This window comes from Mustela nivalis (assembly GCF_964662115.1).
Source record: "Mustela nivalis genome assembly, chromosome: 16".
NCBI classification, from domain to species: domain Eukaryota; kingdom Metazoa; phylum Chordata; class Mammalia; order Carnivora; family Mustelidae; genus Mustela; species Mustela nivalis.
In genome coordinates, this window is record NC_139035.1 from 41,789,100 (window position 1) to 41,805,582 (window position 16,483).

Consider the following 16,483-nt stretch of genomic DNA (forward strand, 5'->3'; position numbering starts at 1 on the left):
TGGGTGGCTCAGTGGGTTAAAGCCTCTCCCTTCGGCTCAGGTCATGATCCCAGGGTCCTGGGATCAAGCCCCACATTGGGCTCTGCTCAGCCGGGAGCCTGCTTCCTCCTTCTCTCTACCAGCCTCTCTGCCTACTTGTGATCTCTGTCTGTCAAATTAAAAAAAAAAAAAAATTCTAATGACAAATGATACTGTGCTTATTGGCCATTTGTGTGTCATCTATGGAGATTTGTTCTTAAGAGAACTCTAACTTTCAGCCACAAACACAAGGGGATGGCTATTGGAAGAGCAGTTCAAAGCTGAGAAAATGTTTAATTGCATACAGTTCTCAAGATCTGAATTCCTTCTCTTAAATGGTATATCAGTTTGGAAAGTAAGTTCCTTTCTTATGAGTTCTGATTCTTTAAATATTGGGTATTATGTGATGTTGATATGTTTTTGCCATTTTATTTATTTTTTTTTATTTTTAAAAAATATTTTTGTTATTTATCTGACAGATCACAAGTAGAGAGGCAGGCAGAGAGGGAGAGGAGGAAGCAGGCTCCCCGCTGAGCAGAGAGCCTGATGCAGGGCCTGATCCTAGGACCCTGGGATTGTGACCTGAGCTGAAGGCAGAGGTTTTAGCCCACTGAGCCACTCAGGCCCCCGGTGTTTTTGCCATTTTATTGGTTAACTCTGGTATCTTAAACTCAGCATTCTGAAGCAATCCTTGGTTACAGATGAGATTTCTGGAATTAGGAGTAGAGTAGAAGAGAAAAAGTTTGAAAAAGATGGAAAACCAGTTCTTTTTGAATAGTATTTCTATTGCTATTTTTAGAATGGGGAGGGGCAGAGGGAGAATCTTAAGCTGGTTCCACACCCAACGCAGAGCCCAATGCAGGGCCTGATCTCATGACCTAGAGATCATGACCTGAGCAGAAATCAGGGGTTGGACACTTAACTTACTGAGCTATCCAGGCGCCCCAAAGAGAAGAATTTTAAATTTCCACCATATGCAGGACACCTGATAGAATAAAACCTTGTGGGGCGCCTGGGTGGCTCAGTGGGTTAAGCCTCTGCCTTCGGCTCAGGTTATGATCTCAGCGTCCTGGGATGGAGCCCCGAGTCAGGCTCTCTGCTCAGTGGGGAGCCTGCTTCCTCCTCTCTCTCTGCCTGCCTCTCTGCCTACTTGTGATATCTCTGTCAAATAAATAAATAAAATCTTTAAAACAAACAAACAAAAAACCTTGCTAGCATGTTTCCCAGGCTTCCTGCCTCTCCTACTTGGTTGATATTCTCCTTACTCTTTACATCGTGCAGTTAGGAGAGGCTTCGCTTTCTTTTGTTTTTTTTTTCCTTTCAAGATTTATGTATTTGACAGAGAGAGAGAGATCACAAGTAGGAAGAGAGGCAGGTGGAGAGAGGGGGAAGCAGACTCTGCTGAGCAGAGAGCTTGATGCCAGGACCATGAGATCATGACCTGAGCTGAAGGCAGAGGCTTAACCCACTGAGCCGCCCAGTGAGGCTTTGCTCTTATGGAAAGGCTTTCTACCTTTAATGCTAGAGCCAGCTTGCAGACAGTGGTTCAAACTTACCTAGAGATGGGAGCTAGAGGAAGAAGGTGTAAAAGGGGGAAAACCAACTATTCCTTTATGTTTCTTCTGAAAACCCTGCGGAGCATGGGTGCCGTCCTGGCACAGGTGTTTTCACAGGTGTTCTTTTTCTTTTTTTTCTTTTTTTTTTTTAACGGTTTTATTTGACAGAGACACAGTGAGAGAGGGAAACAAGCAGGGGAAGTGGGAGAGGGAGAAGCAGACTTTCCACTGAGCAGGGAGCCCCATGTGGCGCCAGTCCCAGGATCCTGAGATCATGGCCTGAGCTGAAGGCAGACACTTAACGACTGAGCCACCCAGGTGTCCCTTAACAGGTGTTTCATAACAACCAGGAGCTTCTGTGCTGCCCTCATCTTTGCTGGGTTATTCCTGGTAGTCTTCGAAGACCCAGCTCAGATGGCTTCTCTGCAGCCGACCCGGAGTGCTTGGACTGAACCAGGTCTTCTTTGCCCATCTGTCATCACACCAGCACAGCAGGAGGTGATTGTCAGCGGAGTTTTACAAGGAACACCCATACACACGCCGCCTAGTTTCTGTTATTTTTTTCCCAAGTTTAGCAAATAAGAGAAAAGGCGGTTTAGATTTTAATAAACGTCTTAAAAATACTGACTTGAAGTCTGTAATAAGTATTTTAAAACTAATTTTTGGTATACTAAAATAGAGCCCAGAATATCAAAGCTAAAATAAGCAAATTGTTTTAACAAATAATTGGAGGAACAAGCAGACAGGAGGTTTTTCCTAGGTCTTTCCTGGAATAGTGGAGTGAGTTGCTCAGTTTCAAGGTTGAAATGCCCATCTGAAAGATCCCATCTGCTTCTCCTGTTTTTGATGAGCATCTGACACTTGGTGTGAAATTGGCACGTAATCATTTCTGAGTCAAGAGATTGGAAGACGTGTGGGTACGGCTGCATCTACCATTGAAAGTGCATCTGTTTTCCTATATGAAATGTCTGCAAACTCTGAAAACATGGGCATAGCTCCACCCTGTGGTATCTTCGTTTGAGTTAAAGCTGTCTAAATTCTCAGTCTGTTAATTATGGGTCAGCAAGCTACATGTAGCTTATGTTTGTAAATATCTCATTGGAACACAGACACATCCTTTCATGTATGTGCTGTCTGTGGCTGCTTTCTTTTTTTAAGCATTTCTTTTTTTTTTTTTTTTTAATTTATGTATTTGACAGAGATCACAAGAGAGGCAGGCAGAGAGAGAGGGGGAAGCAGGTTCCCTGCTGAGCAGAGAGCCCGATCTGGGGCTTGATCCAGACCTTAGCCGAAGGCAGAGGCTTTAACCCACTGAGCCACCCAGGAGCCCCTTTGGCTGCTTTCTTGCTACAATATCAGACTAGAGTAGTTGTAAGAAAGACTGACCTACAACCAGCACAGGAGAAGCAGGACTGAGTCTCAGTAGATGTTGAAATTGGATTTGATGACAGGAATACATTTTATCATAGTTACGTGTTAAATATTGAGTGAATGGATTAATTTTAAGCAGATGTGTCTGTACTCAATTTAAAAGTCTGAAACATTTTAAAGAAGTTATAAGCTATTTCAGGCATACAAACGTAATTTTAAAAATATCCAGGTACCATCCACATAGCCGAAGAAAGAAACCTGCCTCAAACAGTTGAAGCCTGGATTTCCTTCACCTGCCTCTGCACAAGAATTAGCTGTGATCCTGAATTTGATTCTTGGCATTGTCAGGTGTCTATGTTTGTATGTATGTATTTAAGATTTTATTTATTAGAGCACAAGCTGGGGGTGGGAAGGCAAAGGGAGAAGGAGAAGCAGGCTCCCCACTGAGCAAGAAGCCCTTTGTGGGCTTCGATCCCAGGACACTGGGATCATGACCTGAGCTGAAGATAGATGCTTAACTGACTGAGCCACCCAGGCGCCCCGCCATGTATGTATGTATGAATGTCTGTATTTATTTATAAAAAGATTTTATTTCAGAGAGAAAAAGATCACGAGGGCAAGCATGAGTGGGTAGAGGGGGAGGTGTAGAGGGAGAAGCAGACACCCTGCTGAGCAGGGAGCCCAATGCGGGGCTCAATCCTAGGACCCTGGGAACATGGCCTGAGCCAAAGGCAGACACTTAACCAACTGAGCCACCCAGGCATCTCTTATTTTTAATTGGCCATTTTAATTTGAGATAATTTTAGATTTACAGAAAAATTGCAAAAATAGTTTTAGTATACCTTGCAGGCAGCTTTGCTTTATGTTAGCATCTTGCATAACCATAAGATAATGATCAAAACTAAGACATTCATATTGCTTATATTAACTAAATTACAGACGTAATTTGAATCTCTTGAGTTTTTCCTGTAATACCCTTTTTCTGTTTCAGGATCTAATACACAATCCCAAATTTTATTAGTTGTCAAGTCTCCTTAATCTCTTGGCAATTTATGACAATATCTCAGTCTTTCCTTGTTTATGACCTTGATACTTTTGAGGAGTAATAGTCTGTTATTTTGAAGGAGCCCCAGTTTGGGTTTGTCCAGTGCTTTCTCAAAGTTCTGCATTATTGGAAAGGACAACACACAGATCTGCCCTTCTCGGTATATCATATCAGGCGATACTTGATGTCTATACTTATTACTGGTGATGTTGACCTTGATCAATTGATTAAGGTGGTATCTGCTGGCTTCCTCCACTGTAAAATTACCATTTTTCCCTTTGCAATAAATATCTTGGGGGGAGGATACTTTGCATATGTCATGTTTTGCAAATGTCATTTTTTTTTTTAAGCATTTGCCCACTAACTTTGCCATGTAGTAGTGATTTTCTGCTTTTCTCTTACCTTCCACATACATTAATTGGAAGTCTGCTGTAAGAGCTGCCTCTTTTCTCTCATTTATTTGTCTATTTACTTAGATATTTATGTTAGTATAGATTCATGGGTCTTATTTGGGGGTTATAATGCAGTATTACTATTTATTTGCTGAGGTTGTTCTAACTTTGGCCCTTGGGAGCGCTTTCATGTTGGCTCTTAGGCCCTTTGAACATTGCTTTTTGTTTTTTTTTTTTGTTAGTCCTTAATTACTTCCTAGCACTACAAGATGCTCCAGGTTCATCTTCTGTTTCCTTGCCCAAGCCCTGGAATTAACCTTTTTTTTTCCAAGGAGCTCTAGTTCCCTTCACTGGATAATGGTATTTAGAAACCAAACTTCTGGTTGGTAGGTGTGCTCATTGCTACTTGGATGTTACTGCTGTTAGTTTCTTTCAGAGCAAAAAAGCTAGGAAATGTATGAAGTATACTAACCAATGCACATTACACATCTTTGTTTCACATCCATAAGACAAAAACTGTGAGTCTTTCCAACTCCAGTCCAGCATCATAGGATTCATTCTAGCCTTCTCTCTGTATTTCTAAGAGAAATAAAGAAAGAAACCTGACTCTTGTTATCCACAATAACTTGCTTATTCAATCCTAGCTACATAAAAGGTGATTTCAGAATGGCTTAACCAATACCTCTGTGAGAAACAAATTTGCCAGCTAGAGTACAGCGTTTGTTCACAGTTCTTTTTAGTGTTCAGTATTTATTCAAGACATTTCCCAAAGCTAATTAGGTCCACTTCTTTCTTACCCACCTTCTTCAGTATGGCCATGTGATTCATTGGTAATACAGTCATACTTGCTGTAGTATGTGTTCCATCTTTCACATCCTGATGGATTTTTTGTTTGTTTTAAATTTACATTCAGTAGAATTCACTCTTCGTGGTGTGCAGTTCTGTGGTTTTGATAAATGTTGACAGGTATCCACTGCCACAGTTTGACATACAACAGTTACATCATCCCCAGATTTTCTCATGCTGTCCTTTTGTTGTTAATCATTCCCTCCAACCCATGGCAACTGCTCATATGTTTTCTGACTCTGAGTTTTTCTTTTCAAGAATTTCATATAAATGGAATTCTACAATATGTAGTCTTGGGTCTGGTTTCTTTCATTTACTGAAGGGCACTGAAGATTTGTCTATGATGTGTGAATCAAGTTTGCTCCTTTTTATTGCTGAGTAGTATTCCACTGTGCAGATGTACCATTATTCATTTATTTACTAGCTGAAGGACATTGGGTGGTTTCCATTTTTCTAGCGATTATGAATAAAAGTGCTGTAAACATTTGCTTACTGATTTTTGTGTGAACATGTTTTCATTTCTTTTGGTAAACACCTAGGATTACTGGGTCATAAGGTAGGTATATATTTAAATTTACAAGAAATTCCCAAAATGTTTTCCAAACTACCATTTTGTTTTGTTTTGTTTAAAAATTTTATTTATTTATTTGACAGAGAGAGCACAAGTAGGCAGAGAGAGAGAGAGAGAGAAGCAGGCTCCCTGCTGAGCAGAGAGCCCAATGTGGGGCTCCATGCCAGGACCCTGAGATCATGACCTGAGCCGAAGGCAGCGGCATAACCCACTGAGCCATCCAGGTGCCCCCTGACTACCATTTTGTACATGCATCAGGAACATAGGAGAGTGCTGGTCGTTCTGCATCCTCACCAGCACTTGGCAGTACCAATTTTTCTTGTTTTTTCAGTTTAGCAATTCTAGGTACATCTTGTTTTAATTTGCATTTCTCTCATGACAAAGGTGTTGGGCAGCTTTCTGTATGTTTATTTGCCATCTTTGTATCTTTTTAGAAAAGTGGTTCAAATCTCCACCTATTATTTTTCTTATTATTTGGTTTTGAGTGTTCTTTCTATATTGTGAATACAAGCCCTTTGTCAGACATTGTATTTGTAAGTGTTTTTTGCACCTTTGTCAAAAATTAGTTGTGTAGATCTGTTTCTGGGCTCTCTGTTCTTTTCCATTCTTCTACATCTCTACCTTCCACTGGTATTACACAACAGTTTTATATTGTTTAGAAACTGGATAGTGTGAGTCCCCCAGCTTTGTTCATCTTTCTCAAAATTGCTTTGGCTATTCTAGTTCTTTTACTTATCCCTATACATTTTACAGTGAGCTTGTTGATATCTACAAAAACCCCTGCTGGAATGTTTATTGGGATTGAGTTTCATTAGTGTTCTATAATTTTTAAAAAATATTTTTATTTATTTATTTGACAGACAGAGATCACAGGTAGGCAGAGAGGCAGGCAGAGAGAGAGGAGGAAGCAGGCTTCCCGCTGAGCAGAGAGCGGGGTGTGGGGCTTGATCCCAGGACTCTGGGATCGTGACCTGAGCTGAAGGCAGAGGCTTTAACCCACTGAGCCACCCAGGTGCCCCTAGTGTTCTGTAATTTTAAGCATACAGATCCTGCATAGATTTTGTTAGATTTAAACCTAACCCATTTTGGGGGAGGAGGTAGGGAGAAGTTGGGGGGCTTATGGACACTGGGGAAGGTGTGTGCTATGGTGAGTGCTGTGAAGTGTGCAAACCTGGCAATTCACAGACCTGTACCCCTGGGGTTAATTCACAGACCTGTACCCCTGGGGTTAATAATACATTATATGTAAATAAAAAAATTTTTAAAAAACCTAACCATTTCATTTTGGGATGTTATTTAAATGGTATTGCTTTTAAAATTTCAAATTCCATCATTCATTACCAGCAGTGGAAATACAGTCGATTTTTATCTATTGGCCTTGTATCCTATAAACGTGATGAACTGTTACTAGTTCTAGGATCCTTTTTGTAGATTCTTTGAGATTTTTTCTGTAAACAGTCATGTTGTCTGGAATAGAAGCAGTTCTGTATTTTCCATCTGTGTGGCTTTTTTTAATCTTTCTTCTCTCTCTCTCTTTTGACTTATTGCACAGTGTAATATTGGATAATAGTAGTAAGAGAGCACATCTTGCCTTATTCCCCATCTTGGAGGAGAAGCATTCAGTAGAATTTTTGTGATTCTCTTTGTAAGGTTAAGGAAGTTCCTTTCTATTCTTAGTTTACTGAGTTTTTGTTTGCTTCTCTGTTTTGGTCATGAATGGATTTTGTCAAATGCTTTTTCCGCATCCACTGAGATGATCTCATGGCTTCTCTTTAGTCTCTTCTTGTAGTGGATTACATTGATTAATTTTCAAATGTGAACCAGGTTTATACTGCCAAGATAAACCCTACTAAGCTATGGTGTGTTATGCTTTTTTATGTATTTCTGGATTGATTTGTTAATGTTTAGGTGATCAGTTTTACATTGACATTCATGAGGAATATTAGTCTATTATTTTTTCCATGAGGTCTTTGTCTGGATTTGGCATTAGAGTAATGGAGATCTGAAAATAAGTTCGGAATTATTTCTACCTTTTCTGTTTTCTGAAAGACATTGTATAGAATTGGTATTTTTTTCCTTAAATGTTTGATAGAATTCAGACATTTGATAGAAACCATCTGGTCCTGGAGTTTTCTTTGTTGGAAGGTTTTGTTTTTTTTTAGTGATTTTATTTACCTATTTAGAGAGAGAGAGAGAGAGACCCCGTGTGAGTGGGGAAACGGACAGAGCTAGGAGAGAAAGCATCCCCAGCTGACTCTGTGCTGAGTGCAGAACCCGATGCGAGGCTGTGTCGCAGGTTCAAGCCTGTGACCCTGAGATCATGATGTCCTGAGCAGGAATCAAGAGTCGGAAGCTTAACCTACCGAGCCACTCAGGCGCCCCTGGTGGAAGGTTTTTAAACTACAAATTCAATTTCTTTCTTTTTTTAAAATATTTATTTATTTGACAGAGAGAGAGAGAGAGATCACAAGTAGGCAGAGCAGCAGGCAGAGACAGAGGGGAAAGCAGGCTCTCCGCTGAGCGGAGAGCCCAACACAGGGCTCAATCCCACCATCCTGAGATCATGACCTGAGCCGAAGGCAGAGGCTTAACCCACTGAGCCACCCAGGCGCCCCCAAATTCAATTTCTTTACTAGATACAGGACTTTTAGATTATAAATTCCTTCTTCGGTGACTTGGTAGTTTGTGTCATTTGAAGACTTGATCTATTTCATCTGTGTTGTCAAAATTTTTTTTTTAAGATTTTATTTATGTATTTGATAGAGATCACAAGTAGACAGAGAGGCAGGCAGAGAGAGAGAGGAGTTGGTGGGCTGACAGTGTTGTTCAGACTTTACATATCCTTAATAACTATCTGTTCACGTGTTCTATCAATTACTGAGATGAGTAGTGAAATCTCCAGTTATAGTTGTGGAGAGAGAGAGCGAGAGAGAGCATGAGAGGGGAGAAGGTCACAGGTAGAAGCAGACTCCCCATAGAGCTGGGAGCCTGATGTGGAACTTGATCCCCGGGACTCCGGGATCATGACCTGAGCTGAAGGCAGTGGCTTAACCAACTGAGCCCCCCAGGTCCTCCTATCTCTTTATATTTAAAGTGATAGGATAGCAGAAGCTTAACCCACTGAGCCACTCAGGTGCCCTACAGTTGCTTTTATACATGCCAGAGACACACAGCACATTGCAGCTGCTTTCGCTTTGTACAGCAGACTTTCAGAGCAGAAGTCAGCAAACCAAGGCCCATGGGCCAAACTCACCCTGCCACCTCTTTTTGTATGGCCTGCAAATGAGGAATAGTTTAAAAAACTTTTTTTAATGGTTGGAAAAAATCAAAAGAAAAAAAAATGATGACGTGTGAGAATTACATGAAACTGAAATTTCAGTGCCACCAAATAAAGTTTTATTGGAATATAGCTACAATCATTTCTTTATGTTTTGCCAATGTCTGATTTCATACTTAAAGGCAGTTAAGTGGTTGCAGCAGAGACCATAAGGCCCGTAAAGCCTAAAATATTTGCCTTATACAGAAAAAACTTTTTGCCACCCTCTGCTTTAGAGCAATTAAAAATAAGAAAAAGATTAATTTTTTTAAAAGATTTTATTTATTTATTTGCAGACAGAGATCACAAGTAGGCAGAGAGGCAGGCAGAGAGAGATAGAGGAGGAAGCAGGCTCCCTGATGAGCAGAGAGCCCGATGTGGGGCTCGATCCCAGGACCCTGGGATCATGACTGGAGCCAAAGGCAGAGGCTTTAATCCACTCAGCCACCCAGGCTCCCCAAGAAAAAGGTTAATTTTATTTTACCTACAGTTATTCCATTTCTAGCACTGTTCTTTGTGCGAACCCAGGTTTCTGTCTGATACCATATTCCTTCTGTCTGAAGAACTTCCTTCAACTTTTTTTTATAGACTAAATCGGCTAGCCCTTAATTCCTTCAGTTTTTGTCTGAGAAAGTCTATTTCCTCTTTATTTAAAAAATTATTTTCTGTGGGTTAACAGGTTTGTTTTTTTCTTTTAGTGCTTTAGGCACTTCATTGGTGTCTGGCTTGTATCATTTCTCTCTTTGTATCATTTTTTTATTTTTTTAAAGATTTATTTATTTATTTATTTATTTGACAGAGAGAGAGAGATCACAAGTAGGCAGAGAGTCAGGCGGAGAGAGACGGGGAAGCAGGCTCCCCACTGAGCAGAGAGCCTGATGAGGGACTCGATCCCAAGACCCCGAGATCACGACCCAAGTTGAAGGCCGTGGCTTAATCCACTGAGCCACTCAGGTGCCCCTGGCTTATATCATTTCTGACTAGAAGTTAACTAATTATCTTTGTTCCCCTGCATGCCTTTTATTCTCTGTCTTTAAGATTTTCTCTTCACGTTTTTAAAAATATGATATGCCGAGGTATTCTTTATTTGTCTGGCATTCATCCTTCTTGGTGGCCTTTGAGCTTCTTTGTGGTTTCATGTCTGTCCTTACTTTTGGAAAATTCTTGGGATTATTTCTTCATATTGTACTCTCCTCTTCCTGGGATCCAGTTATTTAAAGATAAATAAATCTTTAAAAAAATAAAAAAATGATATTGTCCAGCAGCTCTTGGATGTCTTTTGTTTCCCATCCTCTGTTGTTTTTCCTTTATATTAAGTTGGGTAATTCCTACTGACTTATCCAATTCTCTTCTTTGGCTGTGTTGAGTCTACTGATGAGCTAGGTGAAGCTAGGTGAAGACATTTCTCATCTCTGCTATTGTCTTTTACATTTTCACTTGATTTTTTTTTTGTTTTGTTTTTAAGATTTTATTTATTTGTCAGAGAGAGAGAGAGAGAGAGAGAGAGAACGAACAAGCAGGGGGAGAGGCAGGCAAAGGAAGAAGCAGGCTCCTCACTGAGCAAAGAGCCCAATGTGGGACTCGATCCCAGGACCCAAAGGCAGACACTTAACTGACTGAGCCATCCAGGCATCCCTCACTTGATTTTTTTGCAGAAATTACCCATCTTATCTTGCATATTATTCATCTTTTCCATCAGTCTTTAATGTATTAATCATAATTATTTTGAATTCCCTGTCCCAACATCTGGATCACATTTGTGTCTAGTTCTGATGTTTTCGTGTATTTCAATTTTTTTTTTCCAAACCCGACCTAGTGTAGGTATAGCAGACACTGAGGTATATAAAATTTGTATCTGGAAATGGAAATACCTTTCCTCTTGCTATGCCTTTAGTGGAGGTAAGGGATAAGTTAAACTAGTTGGGGTCTGGTCTTGGTCTGAGGTCTGTTGCTAAGGTTATCTAGGGTGTACCAAAGGTACCAAATTCTGTAGTCATATGTGGGTAGATGCTTGTTTGCCAGACAATGTCTGCCTTCAGCTTTAGAACTTCTCTCTGCATTGCACTAAAGAGGAGGTCTCTGCATGCTCTTTCTTGTTCTCCTCCTGTCCCTCTCCCATTGATATTCTACTCTGATTGGTTTATAGAAGCTTGTTAGCTTGGGAGGTGGGTGGTGGTGTGTTCCTGGTTTTGGTTAGGCCTCAGGATCTCAGAAGGGTAGCCTTCTCATTTTTCCTGTTCCTCCTCCCTTGTAGTTCTGGAGTCAGCAAATATTCCTGCCTTTCCCTTTTTTTTTTTTTAAAGATTTTATTTATTTATTTGACAGACAGAGATCACAAGTAGGCAGAGAGGCAGGCAGAGAGAGAGAGAGAGAGGGAAGCAGGCTTCCTGCGGAGCAGAGAGCCCGATGCGGGGCTCGATCCCAGGACCCTGAGATCATGACCCGAGCCGAAGGCAGCAGCCCAAACCACTGAGCCATCCAGGCGCCCCGTGCCTTTCCCTTTTGAATAGATTTTCTTTTTCTCATTCCCTTCCCCTACAGATTAAATATTATGCTGTTTAAGGGGAAGGGATCCCAGTGGATTTGTGCCTGTACAGCTGTGGTTGTTGTACCCTCTCGCCAGGTCTGCACCACAACACACACTTTGTTGGGGCTCTTTCTGATCTCTTTTATGAACTTTGAGAGAAAAACCTGTAAGAGGGCACAGACTCCCAATTTCTGCAGTCCTCAAGGAGCTCACCAGCCCATGTCCGGCCTTCACCAATTCCTTAACCATCCTAACTGAACTATTACATATGTCTGGTTGTGTCTACTCCAGGTAAGAGGCCCTACTCTGCTTATCCTTCTGGTGCCTTCCTCTCTTTAGATTCTTGGCCAGTAGGTTATCCTGGGACTGCAATTCTCTGATTGGTTTAGAAATATTATAGATTGTAGTTTATCTAGTTTTTTCTTTGAGAGGGTGAGTGTGTGTGTGTGTGTGTGTGTGTGTGTGTGTGTGTTTAAAATATTCCCCTACATCCCTGAGTGGAAGTCAGCTGTCTGTATTTCTACTATATCTGCAGCTATTACTAACCCATATATAAAAGAATGTAAATGGTATGCTGCATGTATTCTTGCAGTTTTGCTTTCCACTCAACATGATATTTGTGTTCAGAAACAAAGGACAAATTATTATAGCAATAGCAATATCCAGAAGATCATCATTTGAACTGCTTCCCCTTGCCCCCAAGTCCCATGGGTGGACCGAGATGGACGCCTGCCTATGGAATGGGTTGCATTAGAGGAGAAGGACCCGAGCTTAGGAAACCTGGAACTGTTAGAGTAGGCAGTAGCAAACCTGTTCTTTGCTTTAAGGGAGGCATTTCCTTTATTATAATAGACGGTATGTATTACTTCCCTTTGTTCCAAAGGAAGACACTACATCTTCTCAGGTTATAAGCTACAGTTGATCAATGTTGCCACTATGGACATTTGGGGTTGGACACTTCTTAGTTGTGGGGACCTGCCCTGTCATTGTAGGGTGTTTAGTAGCATCCCTGGCCTTTGCCCGCTGCGTGCCAGTAGTTCCTCTCCTCTCAGCTGTGTCCACTAAGTTTGTCTCTGGACATTGTCAAATACCTTCTGGTGGGCAAACCCGCCCCGATTTGAGAACTACTATGGTAAGCAAACTTACCCTTGGCTCCAGAGGGAGTTGCTATCTTGCAAAGTTCGCTATACAATCTTTAAAAGATAGCCTAGAACAAAGAGCAGTCAGTGCCTCCTTTTGCAAGATGTGCAGAAATGCATGTCATCCATGGACAACCTTTGTCTCCCAACATTGTTTTTAACTTAATGGCACTGTGGTTAGAGGACTGCTCCATATGCCATGGATTATATGATTTGTTGAGACTTGTTCATGGCCCATCTACGGTTGGTTTTTGTAATTGTCTTATATGTGCTTGAAGACAGTGTGTTTTCTCTAATTGTTAGGTGCAAAGTTTGGTGTATGTTGATCAGGTCAAGATCATGACAATTCCATATAGATCTTTTGTGCCTGTATAACTTCTCTGTTTGAGCTGCTAATTACTAAGAGAGGTATGTAAGTAAGCCCTTTCTGTTGGCCAATTTGTCCATTTCCCCTTGTAATTCTGTTGATTTTGTATTATATATTTTGAGGCCGTATCAGTAGGTACATCCCCCAATTCGAGATCTAGCACTGACAGGTAATTTACTTCAGGTGTTTGTGAGCTCTTCCCTGTCCTGGCTTCTGCCTTCTCCAACTGGGATAGCTACTGTCCTGTCCTGCTCTTTTTACTTTTTCCCTAATTTTTTTTTTTATATTCCGTATTTCCCCCATTTGTTGCTTTGTGAGTTATATTTGAATTTTATTCTTTAGGTGGTTTCCTTTCAATTCTTAATACACATACTTAAGAAAATCCCATATTTATCCTTAAACCTACTCTCCTGGGGCACCTGGGTGGCTCATTCAGTTAAGCATCTGCTTTCAGCTCAGGTCATGATCCCAGCGCCCTGCTCAGCAGGGAGCCTGTTTCTCCCTTTTGCCCGGCTTGGGCGCGCGCGCTCTCTCTCTCATGTGTCAAATAAATAAATAAAATATTTTTTAAAAATCTACTCTTCGGGTGCCTGGGTGGCTCAGTTGGTTAAGCGTCTGCCTTTGGCGCAGGTCATGATCACGGGATCCTAGGATTGAGCCCAACATAGGGCTCCCTGCTCAGCAGGGACCCTGCTTCTCTCTCTCCCTGCCTGCTGCTCCCCCTGCTTGTACTCTTTCTCTGTCTCTCACTCTCTCTGTCAAATAAATTTAAAAAAATGTTTAAAAAAAAACTACTTTTTTTCCCAATAATACAAGTGGCTTCGAATGCTTAACTCCAACCACCGCTTCTGTTCTTATGTTCTTTTCTGCTAATATTCTTGTTTAGTTTTGATTCTCTCATGCAAACGTTATTAATATATTATTGTTTTACATAGTGTTTGTTTAAGATCACCCACATTTTTTGCCCGTGATTCTGTATCTCATTCCTTCCTTGTATGATCATTTTCTTTCTTCCAAGTTATTTAGTCAACAATTCTCAGTTGACAGTTGTTTTTTTCTCAGTATTTTGGAGATAATAGCTCTGGCTTCCATTGTTACTAATGAAAGCCCTGCTATTTGTCTAATTTCTAATCATCATTTTTTTTTTAAATAAGTAATCGGTCTTTTTTCTTTGGCTGTTTTTTTTTTTAAGATTTTATTTATTTATTTGACAGACAGAGATCACAAGTAGGCAGAGAGGCAGGCAGAAAGAAAGGAGGAAGCAGGCTCCCTGCTGAGCAGAGAGCCTGATGTGAGGCTCGATCCCAGGACCCTGGGATCATGACCTGAGCTGAAAGCAGAGGCTTTAACCCACTGAGCCACCCAGGCGCCCCTCTTTGGCTGTTCTTAACAGCCTTAAGAGATCTTAACAGATCTTAAGATCTCCTTTATGCCTTGGAATTACTCAACTTTACTAAAAATACATCTATACATAGATTTTTTTTATTTGGGGCTTGTTGTGACCTTTAAACCTATAAAACCACATTTTTCATCAATTTTAGAAGATTTTTAAGCTATTATTTTGAAATATGCAAGCTATGTTGCATTCTAAACATTAAAAAATAAATAAATAGACAATGGAAGCAGTTTGGGAAAGAGGTGGGTTGTGTCTGCAGTGTCCTTCTACAGAGTAGAAGGCCTACCTGTATCTGCTATGAGTTGTTACAAGTACCATCTAGAGGTAAAGCAGACACTGGCAGGCATGTGGGGAAGCAGAAATGGGAATGGCGGGAATATTCCCAAGAAGCAGTTAAGGCTAACAGGAGAAACCCAACTTCATGAATGTTTTCTCCCATAGTCAATAGATCTTCTCACTCCAGCAATATTTAACTGTGTTCCCATAGCATACTTGTATTCTTGTGTTCCCATAGCATACTGTTCTTCCCAGAGAGTAGCACAGCACATGGAATTGCCCTGACCTGTTTTGTTTTGCTGTAAGTTAAAATATAAACTGGACTGCGAATACCACCAGGACAAGTACTATGCCAGATTTGTTAAAATCGTATCCCCCACACCCAGCCTAATGGCTGGTGTATAGTAGATGCCCAATAAAGATGCATTGCTTCAGAGAGTGAATAATTTGGAGGCAGATGTATTGAATGTCTAACAGTTAGTTACCTTTTCTGTGTTCGATGCCACAGAAAAGTGCTTTTCCAGTTTTTGGATTTCACTAACAAGTTAAAACATTGATCCTTTACAGAATTTTTTTAAATTACCATAGCAGGGTGCCTGGTTGGCTCAGATGGTTAAGCGAATGCCTTCTGCTGGGGTCATGATCTTTGGTTCTGGGATCCAGCCTCCAGTGAGGATAGGGTGTCTGCTTCTGCCTTTCCCCCTGCTCATGCTCTCTCTTTGTATCTATCTCAAATGAATAAATAAAATCTTAAGAAAAACTACCATAAGCATTTCATAAAATTTTAACACTGTAAAAAAAAAAGTAAAAGTAAAAAGTAAAAGTAGGTGACACATGATAGAATACTATTATCTTTTGTGAAAGACTCCTTACGTTATCTTTTTAAAAATCTCATTTCCCACCTGATCAGTGAAAGTATCATTGACTGGCTCCTTATTGACGGAAGGGCTATTGCAAACCTATTCATACAGAAAAGAAAGTATAAGGTAGAGGTGCCCCTAGCTCCATAGGCTTTGTGGTAAACAAAACGCAGGCACCGGACAGCCTAGCGTTACTCTTCACTGGGCTGACTATTCCTTGGCAGAAGAACGCAAAGATAAGTGTGTCGGAGCCCCTGGGAATGGATGAACCTTGATCTGGTGTGGAACTCTGCGTTTACCAAGTGTGTTTAGACAAATTACCCAATTGTGTTATCACCATTAACTCGTGAGATATTACTCCTACCTTACAGGTGCAGAAAGGGGTTTGGAGAGATCCATCTTTGTTGGAGGTGATATGCCCAAGGACACACACAGCCCTACTGATTGGTTCAGCGCAGAATGTGAGATCCCGAACTCAGACACTTCCAATTCAGGGGTCAATGTACATCCTGCTACCTTCCTGCAAGATTAGGGAACGCAACGTCAGCAGAGAAAGGTGCGCCACAAGGAGTACTGAAGCATCTCAGTAGGATGAGTAGGGACAAATGTGGACCAAAATATCCCACAAAATACCTTTTTGTCCAAGGTCCTGAGGTACTTCGTATAAAGCTGGAAATTGGGTGACCTGGAGAGCAACGGAGAGGTGTGGTCAGGTCTCAGGTTTTTGGAGAGGGGCGCGACCCAGCTCCGGCCCCTCTGGGGGCGCGACCGGCGGAGCGGGGCGGGGCCGGCGGGGAAGGGAG

At 41.2% G+C, this 16,483-nt stretch overlaps 1 long non-coding RNA gene across 1 annotated transcript; it reads right to left on the reverse strand.

The window, feature by feature from the left end:
• Positions 1 to 539: 539 nt before the first annotated feature.
• Positions 540 to 16,481, reverse strand: LOC309849445. The gene is made up of 3 exons (XR_014303704.1): positions 16,314 to 16,481; positions 16,045 to 16,200; positions 540 to 4,961 (listed from the first exon to the last, which is right to left on the reverse strand). It is a non-coding gene; the product is annotated as an uncharacterized lncRNA (long non-coding RNA).
• Between the last annotated feature and the right edge of the window lie 2 nt (positions 16,482 to 16,483).